At 42.0% G+C, this 13,806-nt stretch overlaps 1 pseudogene; it reads left to right on the top strand.

Moving 5' to 3' along the window:
* The window catches only part of LOC117509040, a 53,604-nt pseudogene that overhangs the window by 25,115 nt on the left and 14,683 nt on the right, over positions 1 to 13,806 (top strand).

Below are 13,806 nucleotides of genomic sequence, written 5' to 3' on the forward strand. Positions count from 1 at the left end.
CAAATTCTCTGAAACGCCTTTGGAGACGGCTTATGGTAGAGACATGAACATTCAATACACGAGTAGCAGCTCTGGTTGACATTCCTGCTGTCAGCATGCCAACTGCACGCTCCCTCAAATCTTGCGACATCTGTGGCATTGTGCTGTGTGATAAAACTGCACCTTTCAGAGTGGCCTTTTATGGAACTGGAACTGGGGTTGTATGAGAAAAGTTACTAGCACGGACTCAGAACCACTTTATAGTTACTGAGTTATAGTGTTTGAAAAATCAACAAAGGCTGACACTATATATCATGATTTTTACTCTGCTTCAGCGTCATGGATCATCAATTCATGATATCTCACTTTAAACCAAATCATTTGCAGGAAACAAAAGTTAATTAGTTGACCAAATGGCAGGATTATGCATTTAGCTCATGCACTTGAATCAAAGGTTTTTTTTGTGTGTGGTGTTGTCAGGTTTTCTTTTTTTTTTTTTACTTTTTCGGTTTCTGAATTCTTTTCAGATAATTTTCACAGAACACTGGCACAATTTGTCATTGTTTTTTGGCACTTGGTTTCTGACTGATAACTGGAAGATAGACAAATGGGCATAATTGGAACCTCCATCCAATTTTGGTGGTGTAGGTAAATCTTTAACAGAAAAATGAGAGTGATTGAGGCACTTTTGATTGAGATATAATGCAAAATGTACACCAAATGGGCTTTTCAATGTTAAATTCAAATGTCCACAAAATCCACAATCTGGATCAGAAAAGGCTCAAACTTTGTCAGGCGTTCTTGAGTGCCAGTCTGCACCTCACTTTCGAATATGAGAGTGATTGGGGCATGTTTGATTAAGCTATAATGTAGATTATACATTAAATGGGGTTTTCAATGTTACATTTAAATGGCCACAAAATCTGTAATCTGGATCAGATCTTGATCAAACTTTGTCAATCGATAAAGGATACCATCCTACATTGTCAAATATGAAAGAAATGTAATCTTTTTTGACAGAGGTATGATTTTTTTTTAAAATTCATTCAATGTTAAAGATAGGGGTTTTTCCAATTTTCCAAGATTTTTCCTTACGACCTTGAAAACTGAAACATTTCTTGCCTATCAGGATATGAATCTTCAGTAAAAATAATCATAATTTTCAAATGAAGAATTCTGGGCTCCAGACTGTTCACAAACAATCAAACATAAACAAACAAACAAACAAAGAAACGGGTTGAAAACATAACCTCCTCCAGCTTTGCTGGCAGAGGTAAAAATGAAGATGCTATCTTAAAGGTCTTCAACTGAGACATGTAAATTTGCTTTCCGTTTATTAAAGAACAGTGAAAACCAGGAGCTTTTCCATAGTCCTGAATGAAAACAAGGTGTCAGATGTTTAATATTTTAAAATAAAATAGAACATCTTCCTGCTCAGTACTGAAATAGCAAGCACAACATGCCACACCTCATTTGATAGTCCTCTCAACCAAGCTACTGCTTGGCAAAAATTAGGATAAGGATTTTGTTTTTTCTGGCCTGCCAGCCACCATGGCACCCACACTTGGCTCAGGACAGTCCTGGTAAGGCACAGTGCACACACTTCATCCTCACATCCTGATATTTCAGAGTGATTCATTCCATGTTTGAACCCTGACATGCATGAGGCTGCTTTGAGGGGAGTACAAGGAAGCAGAGGGTGTCTCCTTTTTACATGCTCTGTTCATGTGAAAGAACTGCTTTTTTCCCAGATCGTGTGAACACACAAATGATCTCATTTCACTGGAACTCTGCATCAGGATGTATTCAGTTATTACTTTAAAGAAGTCACTGTGACAATAAATCAGCATTTCACACTATTATTTAAACTTTGCAATTAATCTACCCTTCATATGCATGCCGGTGATCCATTACGACACTACAGTTCACCATTAGCAAGCACACTACAACAGCAATCCTTCCAATTGCTCACATATAAAATGAAAGTTGAAGCAACAGTGGCCTGAGTGGCCATCTGGACCCTGTGATAAGCAACAAGGCTTCACAATATTGTAGACCTGCCTGTATTTTATTGTAGCAAATTAATACTAGTGGTTAATTTTACCTCAAATAAATCTTGGGACACCACATTTTGACTGAATGAGTTTATAACATTGTAATAACATCAATATTTCTAGGATCAGTCAAGAGGAAATATTAAGAGCCAAATTGTTTTAAGGATCAGGCGGGCTGTGATTCAGGCCGACTCGGATTTCAACGAAACATGGCTCAGAGATGGAACCTACCAAGAAATGAACTTTCCCAAAAAATTTTCAACCGGTGACCTTGCCAGGGGTCATCAAAGTTCAAGGCAAAAATACGCAAAAACTGATATTTCATTAAATTCCCATCTTTCAAGTGGTGTAACATTCAGCGCCATCAAGTCCCCAAGCCAGTTTAACTATCAAATGACTTATGGAGGCAAACTCTTTCATCTTATATACATATTAGGTTGGGGGATCGATGGCGCTGAATATAGGGGGCGCTAAAAGTCTGGTCATTTTGTGAAATTGGCTGTATTTAAAGGCCCATAACCCTCTGTGCCATCAAGACCCCAACTAGATTTCAATGTTATCAACAAATATAGGCCCTACTCTATCAAATGCAACTAAAAAATCATTGGGGTCTTGATGGCGCTGGCCACCAGGGGGCACCAAATTACTCAACTTGCCCAATTTTGAGGAAGTTTAGCGCCACCTGGTGACCCGCCCCATCAGCCTTTTTTAACTAAATTTGCAGGAGTGGATAATCTAACATCTCTACTTTATATAACAGTTTGCAGAATTTTGGGGACTCCTCTTATACTGGTTTGATACCCCTTTTAATTCAGGTACTCCAAAATCAGGTGACAATGCAAGTAGGAGACTAGTGAGGGAAGCAACCAAGACACTCAAGAAACTCTGAATGACTTTACAGACTTCTGTGGTTTTGTGACTGTGGATACTGTGCAAAGTGTAAGGGCCCCTTCACTCATAGTATGAATGTGGTCGAATTGCGCATGAAGTGCACATGAAGCGCGCATGAAGCAGGAATCGTATGCAATAAATGTAAAATCATAGCCACATCTAATGCTTCATACACCTGTTGCTACAACTATTTGCACACACCAGTGGCTGAAAGACAGAGTGTCCACTGTGAGAGCCCATCGAACCCTGTCTCGGCAGGTTTCAGCCAAATTCCAGGTGACCCACATGAACATCTAATACCGCTCCCATGGCACTTAGAAAATGTGTGCCATTTGTGCTGTTAGCACAAAAACGGTCAGCAGACAATCACTGTCAAGCTGGATGTGAAATTTGTCTAAGTGCCCCCATGAGTGTGGCTTTGCAAACAGCAACACACGTCGTCTGCATGTGTATCGCACGTGTGTGCTTGTGTTGTGCTCCCCCTGCTCTCCCCCGACACGTGGCATAGGTGTGGTTTGCGCCCCTGCTCCCCCAACACATGTGGTGTGCTGAGGGGGTGAAAACTTGCATAAAATGCTCATATATATGCTGCACAGACATGATCACATGGGCGCCGGACAGGCAGCTCAGAGTGCACACAGCACAGTGAGGTGCCTGTCAACTGCTGATCAGACACTCACTGACAGCTCACATAACACAGACACAGTGACGCGTTGGTGTGTGCGCTGTACTGACAGGGGGTGTGTCCACTGACAGGAGTGACTGTGGAGATCTGTGGTTCTGGATGTCATGGCTGGGGACTACTTACTGTGTTTGGACGGACATGAACTAACAACTGTTCACTGTGACATGCGTGTGTCTGCTTGCTGTCCTCACGTGAACATACATAAAAACATATATCACTGTTGCAATGGACTGCAGTAAGTGCACGCATCCCACGCACATTGTCGGGCTACCCCAGGTGAAATGGACTGTCCGATCATAACACGCAGTGGGTGATCTGAATATCACGTCACCCATGTAAGCTATGTTCCACAAGATGCAGTGTCTGTCCTGAGGAGCGCCGTCCACAAAACACACGTGTCGGACTGGACATGCACGCGGGGCCAGCTGGACATGCACGCGGGGCCAGCTGGACACGCCGCCAGCAGATGTGGACATGATAAGAGCGCCCTGCCTCTCATTCATGTCATTTCATGACTGTACGTCTGTGACCATGGATCATCTACAGAGGATGTCATCTACAGATGGTTCATACTTGTATTACCTGCTTGATAAGAGGGGTTCCATAAAATGCGGTGTTTTTATATGTTGTGTGGTTTTATTTTTTTTAAATACATCCATGTCCTTCTTGATATCAGGCATTTTCCCAAACCTTTTACAGGACAGCGATGGTAGCTCAGTGGTAAAGTTTCTGGTTGAAAATGAGAGCTTTTGGAGTGTGCAGGTTCAAATCCCACGGGTAGCATGTTTTTTTTTTTTCACAGCAGCTCGTGATGTGGTTACACATCGCGCAGATGCTCGCACTGTGTTCCCACTTGCACTCATAGCTAACCATCGGCTCGATGTTTTTGTGGATCACGCATATGAGCTGTTCCACCGTGATTCACCCTGATTTGTACTTATTCGTACAATGTGTGAAGGGGCCCTTACTAATGTTCAGTTTGTCCAAATACTTATGGACTCTAAAAAAAATAAAGAGAATATGTAAAAAACTGGTTGAGATTCCTAAATGGTTGATGTGACAATCTTGTTAAATCTCTTGAATACATGCTGAAAGTCTACACACATACATACATATATATATATACACACACACACATATATATATATATATACATACATACACACAGTAGATTGCATTCACCAGAGGCTCGTTGGACAACACATTTGAATGGATATTGATATTATCAAGTGAAAAATTGTAAAATACTAACCAAAATAAAAGGCAAAGTTGAATATAGAATTACAAGGACACTTCAGAGTTGATATAATCTCACCTTGTTATTGCTTTTTACTCACCCTCACAGCTCTACAATATCTTCTCTTGGCTGATGGAATGGCTACCAGGTCCTCACCACACCATCTTTGCCAGAAAGGATGATCTGAGAGAGTTTACGATCAACAAAATTGAACAGCACCAGGACTCACTCGACCCCAGCTCACCCAGAGATTACATAGACTGCTTCCTCACTTGACTCAAACAGGTTAAAACATTTTATTTTACATGGTGTAGATTTTTAATGGTTCTTCAGTTTATCGGTTCTTTAATAGATATCAACAGATAGTATCTAAGTTTGGGGTTTCCATTAGAAAGCATGTATAGTATAGATTTTGTCTTCCTATAGTAAGCTAGCAGGGTGAACTTTAGATGTCAGGATGGGGCACAAACCAGGTGGACATATATGCGAACTCACAGCAGATGCAGTTAGAATAAGGTTTAATGATAGTAACAGGCAGAGATTCGGTACACGGGTGGTCCAGCAGTGAAGCAAAGGTACAGACAGACCTAAGGCTGAGGCTTGATCGAATAAACAGGCTGAGGTCAAAATACACAGCATGGTGGAAACCAGAGGCAGAGACAAAAAAACGTGGCTGAAGGCAAAACAAGGTCAAATACCGGCAGGCAGATCAACAAGCAAAACAAGGCAGGATGTGAGAGCTGGAAAGTGAAATACATTCAACAATCGAGCGAGGGACTGTGAGACTGTGAGGGCTTAAATAACTAGTGGTGAAATTAGTGGTTCTTGACCAGAAAAGGTGCTTTGCCCTCTTCAGGTCGGTGGAGTGTCCTTGTCTCAAGTGGAGGAGTTTAAGTATCTCGGGGTCTTGTTCACGAGTGAGGGACGGATGGAGCGTGAGATCGACAGACGGATCGTTGCAGCATCTGCAGTGATGTGGTCGCTGTATTGGACCGTCGTGGTGAAGAGGGAGTTGAGTAGGGGGGCAAAGCCAATCGATCTACGTTCCGACCCTCACCTATGGTCATGAGATTTGGCTCATGACCAAAAGAACAAGATCGCAAGTACAAGCGGCCGAGATGAGCTTCCTCCGCACGGTGGCTGGGCGCTCCCTTAGAGATAGGGTGAGGAGCTCAGTCACTCGGGAGGAGCTCGGAGTCGAGCCGCTGCTCCTCCACGTCGAAAGGAGCCAGCTGAGGTGGCTCAGGCATCTTTTCCGGATGCCCCATGGACGCCTTGCTGGAGAAGTGTTCCGAGCACGTCCCACTGGGAGGAGGCCCAGGGGAAGACCCAGGACACGCTGGAGGGACTACGTCTCTCAGCTGGCTTGGGAACGCCTCGGGGTTCCCTCGGAGGAGCTGGGGGAGGTGTGTGCGGATCGGGAGGTCTGGGCGGCTTTGCTTGAGCTGCTGCTCCCATGACCCGACTCCGGATAAAGCGGAAGAAAATGGATGGATGGATGGATGGATGGATGGATGAAAATTAGTAGAACAAGAAGCAGGTGTCAGTGAATGTTCTGGAAGGGGGCGTGGCCAGGGAAGACAAAGGTAAGTGCAAGAGAGTGTAGTGAGACCAACGGGCAAAATAATAATTGACAGGAAAAAACAAGTGAAGAAATGTGATGTGATCAGACAATAATTAACATGAACAAAACAAAAAGGGAAAACAACATGACTAATCACCACAACGGGAAACAGACTATGAAAGAAACTAGAACCAGACTGACCCATATCAAAGTATAAGAATAAAAGCAACAACTGATGAGCAAAAAATAAAACCAGTGACCAAACAACAAAATAAATCATAAATAGAAAATGCAATACATACTAAAAGGGACACAAAACACTGAAGATAAATATTAACCAAAACCAGTGATTAAAGTATAATAAAGCAACACAAAATAAATGATAAACAGAGTGCAATAAATAACTAAAGGAACATAACCAGACAGGAAATACTTGCAGGTAAATAACAACCAAAAACTGTGACCAAAGCATAATACACACAATGTGATAAACAGAACTAAACTACAGCTACTTAAGGAACCAAGAGTGAACAAATACGAGGATGATGACAGAAACAAAACCAATGATAACATGAACATGAAAACCTGACAAGAACAAGAAACAAGACCAGCCGAAACCTAAGCCCTAAGCATGATACATGGCATGATTAAGAAAAACAAAAGGCTCAGAGCACAAACATGGGAAAAAAGATCCAACAGGGCTGGATTATGACAATAGATACCTAACACATATTACATCATAGCTTCTGTTTCTATAATAACATAACTATATTTATATATTAGCCTACTAGCTATAAATATAGTTTTACAACAAGTCTACAGACTAGGTAGACGTATACTACAATCTTCTCCTATATGAATATTTAGGTTTTAGTATCTTACTTCTGTAATATTATGTCGTAACTATATTTCTTTTCTATGTTGTTTACTACCCTGATTGTGTAAATATCATTTATATACATGCTGTCCATATTCTTGAGTCACTTAGGTGGGTAGGGAGAGTTCCCATGGGATAAAAAAGCTTTTCAACCGACCATCCCTGGTTCTCAAGACCAGGGATGGTCGGTATTGACTCCTGGAGCGTACCGTTGATTCACTGATTTTTAAGTGACTCCGTATCATCTATTTGTGTTAGGGCAGTTACACTACATCCTCCACAGAGTATATGGTATTATGCTGACTTTTGATCCTGCATGTTGCAGTCATGAAAATGAAATGATTCTCTTTTTGCTCTGCCAGGAGAAAGACATTCCCACTTCTGAATTCCACTATGAGAACTTGGTATCAACCGTGCTAAATCTGCACATCGCAGGAACTGAAACAACCAGCTCAACTCTCAGATTTGCACTCAGTGTCCTGATGAAGTATCCTGAAACACAGGGTACGTAGGTCACAGAGAGTCTATGCGGTGAATAAGACAGACTATGACTTAAGACTTGGAGCTGCTTTTTAACAAAAATTGAATGATAACAAGACATAACCTCAATCTTAGTCTAGGCTACAAGATTTTAGCACCAGTGCCACCCTGCACAGTGGTTGGATTGAGATAATGCCACACCATCCTGGCTCCCATCTCACATTTTTGCTTATACAAAGTGGAGGGAATCACATTTGTGACAATGATTTTCAATACAGATCTCAAATCATTTAAGTAGAATGTCACAAAAATGGCTAACAATGAAAGACCCCATCTTATACTTGATGCAAAGTTGCGTGCAAGTGTCATTTCTACAATCCCAAATCAGAACAACGTAGGACGGTAGGGAAAAAGAATCTACAGTGATTCTTACATTTACATTGACTTCTGTTTCATTTTTCATATGAACCCAAGATATTGAGTGTTTTTTTTGTGATCAACTTCATTTCATTTGTTAATATCCATCCATTTCAGTCCTTGGCTTTGAGAATACTGAGAAATAAAGCATTTCAGGTCTTAGTTTGTCCCATTCTTCACAAGGTGCACTCTAAAAAAGGAGCTGCTGTCTCAACGAGGAAAATTGATTTAACACTTTGCATAGATATTTTTGAGACAGCAGTTCATGTTTTAGAGTGTGTGCAACAGTACGGGATTGTTGTTGGTGCATTTTTTGTTTCAGAATTCTCCACACATTCTCTAATGGGGACGAGTCCAGACTGCAGGCAGGTGAGTCCAGCAGCCGTACTCTGTGCTTCCACAACCACGCCTTTGTCAAGTGTGCAGGATGTGGTTTTCCACTCTCTTGTTGAAAAATGCATGGATGTCTGCATTAATGCTGCCATGACAGAAGTATAAATTACTTTTGTCAAGTATGGCATCAGATTGGTGCCAAAACCACACTCACATAAAAAGTGCATTTGGGCGTATTATATTATTGCACACGCATAGATATTAACTGCACGCGCACAAGTTATCTCTGTCCATGCGAGGAAACTGCTGCTCAAGCGAGGGAAAAGATGCTGTAAGAGAGTACCAGCACCCCGCCCCCCGCCCTCTTGAAGTTGATTTCTGCTCACGCTCAAAGGATTCCTTCTCTCTCACTCCTAACGTATGGCACTATGGGTTGAGGGTTTTGGCACGATGGGGGGAGGGAACCAAGTCGGCACTGGCTGTGTTGTGATTGGTCGTTTCTGAAGAGCGAGGTTTGATTGACAGCCCTCCTCACTGGCACAGTCCTCACCACACCATCTACAAGAGCACATGGTATCCATTTCTTCCTAAACATTATGTGGAATACGTGTTTATCTGACCACAGTACACATTCTCACTGTCTGACAGTCCAACCCAGACAGCCTCTGAGCCCAGAGTTGTCCACTTCTGGACAAGGCCAATGCCAATTAATCACACATCAACATGCAGATCTGAGATGGAACTGCTGTGATAAAAACAAGGGAGAAGCTGAAAGGACTGACTAAACACTGGAGAGGGAGGAATATGCTAAACTTTATTTTAAATATTGCAATAGTTCTCATGCAATTGTGGACAAACTGGAGATTTTCTGCTCCTCTTTGTTCCTGGGGAAGTCTCTGGAAGGGGGCGTGACCGGGGGAGACAAAGGTTGTGCACAGTGCAAGATAGTGAAGGAAGGGACACACAGAGTGGAGTGACATAATGGACAAAGACACGTGAGCAGGTGCAAGAGCAGGGTGGATGAAAACACAAAGTAGAAAGAGTCACAGACAGCGGCAAAGACACAAGGGCTGGTGCAGGGGCAGTCAAATAAGAAGGGCAAAAACTGAGAACAAAGATAAATCAGAAACCGAGGACAGAATGCAAAACAACTATGACCGGGAACGAACTAAGCATGAACATATGAACTGAAAAGTGAATCATCAGAATAAGACGGAAACAAATCATAACTGAAAGAAGAAATAAAAGATAACCAGGTGTCAAAACAACCTATGCCCAAACAGAGACTAAACAAACCCAGTGACTACAAAATAATGCAATAAATGAAACAAGATAACAGGAAATGCAATAAATAACAAATGGAACAAAATCAGATAAGCAACACTGAAATTAATAACAAAAACCTGTGCTCTGCCACACACCTATTACTTTGCCAAAGATTCAACAGGTGGTTAGAGGCACTGCTTTGATAATTTAGATGGTCAAACACAGCTTTTATATTCAGAACAAAATTTGCATAAGACCAGTTTCCCACCAATTGATTTGAATAAATTGCTCTTGCTGTTAAAAATCCTAGGGAACATTGTACCTTGGATTGCTCTGAAGCGAATGTTTGAGGCTGTTGCTGGAACACCGTGACACATTGCAGGAGGAAACGTCTGCATTTGTCTGGAATAAGGCTCTGGGTTGGTGGCACGGGAGTCCCGGGGCGGAGGTGGCGGCGCAGGAGTGACAGCAGGTGGATTGGGCTGAGGACGTTCAGCAGGGTGGACTGACAGAGTGAGCAGAGATGTGAATAGAGACACTTGATGTGTAAGTTCAGATGATTTGGTTTACCATGCTTTAGCTGCTTTAGAGAGAGCTCGGAGATGTTGCTCATATAGCTGCCCATGACTGGAGATGGTTTTCTGTAACATCATGGTTTCAGGAATTATGTCTGCTGGGTCCATGCTGGCCAGGTCTTTCTGTTGGGGTCGACCCAGGAGCTGACAGATAGGGCCCAAAGCACAAACACAATCTGGAAACAAACAGCATTTTTACAGTTTATTTTGGATGAGATGTAGGCAGGCTTGGCTGGAGTGGTCTGATAGCAGGAACAGCTGGGCAGGGCAGGCAGAGGAATCGTATATGGGTGGATCGGGCGTGGCGGATCTGAAGCACATAGAGAACAGGTAAGCAGATGTTTCAGGAAGACAACACCAAAAATACAAATATTCAGGGATGAGTCCTGATGTCAGTGCCACAATGGAGACTGAAAGATCTGGTAACATCTGGATGTCTGAGCTGCAGTTAAATCCTGCAGAGGCTTGATTGCAGATTGGTTGCAGGTGAACACACACAGCAGCTGCTGAGGATCAGATGGGCAGGTTGGAGGATGGAACACAGAGTCCCCGCCCAGCAACACAGAGACAGACTTATACAAACATGACACACACCAGAGAAGGAAAACGACAAGACACACAAGGAAAGGGCAAAGCAAAAGTGCAAACTCCAGCACACACAGGGCAGCACGGCTGCAGATTACTTACATTCTAAATAGCAAAAATGAGTTGGACCTGTGCACCATAGACTGTGCACTATGTATTATCAAGATACAGCTTCAATTTTATTCTTTTTTTTTTTTTTTTTATGAATGCCAGCCTCCAAAATGAAGACAATACAGAAAACAGTGGTTGAAGTGTAATTTTAAAGCAAAATTTCCAACAGTGAAATGCTATGAAACTTGCTGGAAAGGTTCCAACCTGGAAACCTGAAGTCCATCTACAAGTAATTATAAATAATAATAATAAAAAAAATTCTCCAAACACTAATAGCACTCAAAAAAGTTTTAAAAGTCACTTCTACCACGTTCTTTTTTTTTTAAACAGCACATTTCACAAATTTTACTGGTGCACCAGTAAAATCTCTGTCTCTTGGTTCTGTGATGTTGAGTGTTTCTCTCTCATCACTTTTAAAAGAAGCAAACTTCCTCTTCTGCCAATCACAAAAACTGTAAATCACAATAGACATCAGGTTCATGTCTGTTTAAAGTGTTTAATTCCCACTTTTTTCTCATATTAAAGAACATATGCAGCAAGAGATTGACACTGTGATTGGACACCAGCGTTGTCCCAACATGGAAGACAGAAAGTCTCTCCCCTTCACGCGGTCATCCATGAAATACAGCATTTTGTGGATATTGTCCCCATGGGTGTCCCTCGCTATGCAATCCAGGACATCGCTTTCAGATCCTGTGTAATTCCCAAGGTATCCTGGTTTCTTCACTTTTTAATGATGCAACCAAAATGTTCCACAGAATGTCTTCAAATTATGTCAGATCTCTTTAATTCAATATTTTGTATGAACAGGGTACTGTGATCCTTCCATTGTTGCATTCTGTGCTGAAAGAGGAAAAAAAATGGGCAACGCCTTGGACCTTCAACCCTCAGCACTTCCTAGACCAGAATGGCGACTTTAAGAATAACCCTGCATTTCTACCATTCTCTGCAGGTAAATGAAGTATTTTGAATTATCTTCAGTTGTTCCAGTGGTTCATAATCTTATATTTTTGAGCCTGCCCCCACCCCAGTCCAATACAAAAGTGAACGTCTTTTGTTCCCACTGAAATTTATTTTAAAGATTGGAATTTATATAAAAATACGACTTCTTAAAAGTGACATACATTATGTATCTTAACTGCCATGTAACTTTCTGATCATCAGCAGAGCAGCACAGTGCCTTAGTGGTTAGCACTGTTGACTCACAGCCAGAAGGTTGTGGGATCACTTCCCATCTGTGTGGACTTTGCATGATCTCACTGTGTTTGCGTGGGCTTCCTCCAGGTGCTTCAGTTTCCTCCTACTTCCAAGAACATGCAGGTTAGGTGAATTGGTGACTCTAACTTCACTGTAGGTGTGCATTAGAGGCCTCATATTCCTGTCTAAACCCGACCCGCGCCCAACGGAACAGTGACCAAGACAAACTGTCATGATATGTGGTGGCTTGGCCCTGAAGGTTGTAGGAGGCATATGCAGACTCACAGACACAGGTGTTGGATTAAGAAAAAGGGCTTTATCTGTTAAGCAGGCAACAGGTTTGGTACACAGGGAATCAGTCAATGTAGTGGAGGTACAGGCAGGTAGCAAGCTGAGGCAGAGTCCAAAAACAAGCAAAGTTCCAAATACACAGCATCAAGGAGTTCACAGAGCTGAGGCAGAGGCAAAGTAAAAAAAAAACAAGCAGAGTTCAGGGATAAGACGGAGATTGATTACGCAAGCAAGATCAGAAATACAACAAGGCAAAACGGGACTATGGAGTGAGGCTGGAAAGTGCAAAAATACAGCAATCTGGTGAGGGACTGTGAGGGCTTAAATAATAGTGGAAGAATCAGGGTGTGAAATGAGGAACAGGTGTGCAGAAGGTGCTGGAAGGGGATGTGTCCGGAGAAGACAAAGGTAAGTGTAAGAGAGTGCAGTAAGACAAAAGCAACGTGAACTGGGGCAAGACAATTAAGTGGCAGAAAACCCAAACGGTGCAAAACGTGATGTGCTTGACAAACCATAATAAACGTGAACAAAACAAAGGGACAAAACTAAGAACTAAGGTGGCAAGTCAAAGAGTGGAAAACCAGAAAACTAATGATAATAACTAAAACAAGAGGACCTGATACAGGAAAGTGAATACGCTAAACATGACAAAACAAACTATTGACTGAATAGGAAATAAATCATGACCAAAAACAAAACCAGAGACTACAGAACACAGGTAATGCAATGAATGACTAAACCACAAATAAATGATAAACAGAGAATTAAACCGGTAACAAAAGCATGACAAAAAGTAAAGAAATGAACAGAACCAAACCAAGACTTAAATGACAATGTATAATGATATGAAAAGTAAAACCCTCAACAGAAGCCTAAACCAAAATAAGGGGAAAACCCAGACGAACCCCGGGCCGGGGCAAATCCTGACACAAATGCTGTTTATGTCTGTTATTTCCACCCTAAACACATCCCTGCAAACAGGAACAAAGGTGTTTGATTTGCTATTTTCTTTATTTTTTTCACAGAGTAAATCAAATCTTTTAATCTGACCTGTCGCATCCTTTCAGACAGATTAATCATCACGGCCAGACAAAAACTGTTACCCACATAAGATGGCCTTGTTTTGAAAGGTAACGTCTGCAAATACTTTACTTCATTTTTGTGGAAACTGCTTGTAAAAGCATTTTTATAGAACTCCCTCGGTGTTATAATACGGTGGTCCAGGTGCGTTTCTCAGCCTGAGTTGGAGAAGGTTGCCGCGTTG

Source organism: Thalassophryne amazonica, chromosome 4, assembly GCF_902500255.1.
Source record: "Thalassophryne amazonica chromosome 4, fThaAma1.1, whole genome shotgun sequence".
NCBI lineage: Eukaryota > Metazoa > Chordata > Actinopteri > Batrachoidiformes > Batrachoididae > Thalassophryne > Thalassophryne amazonica.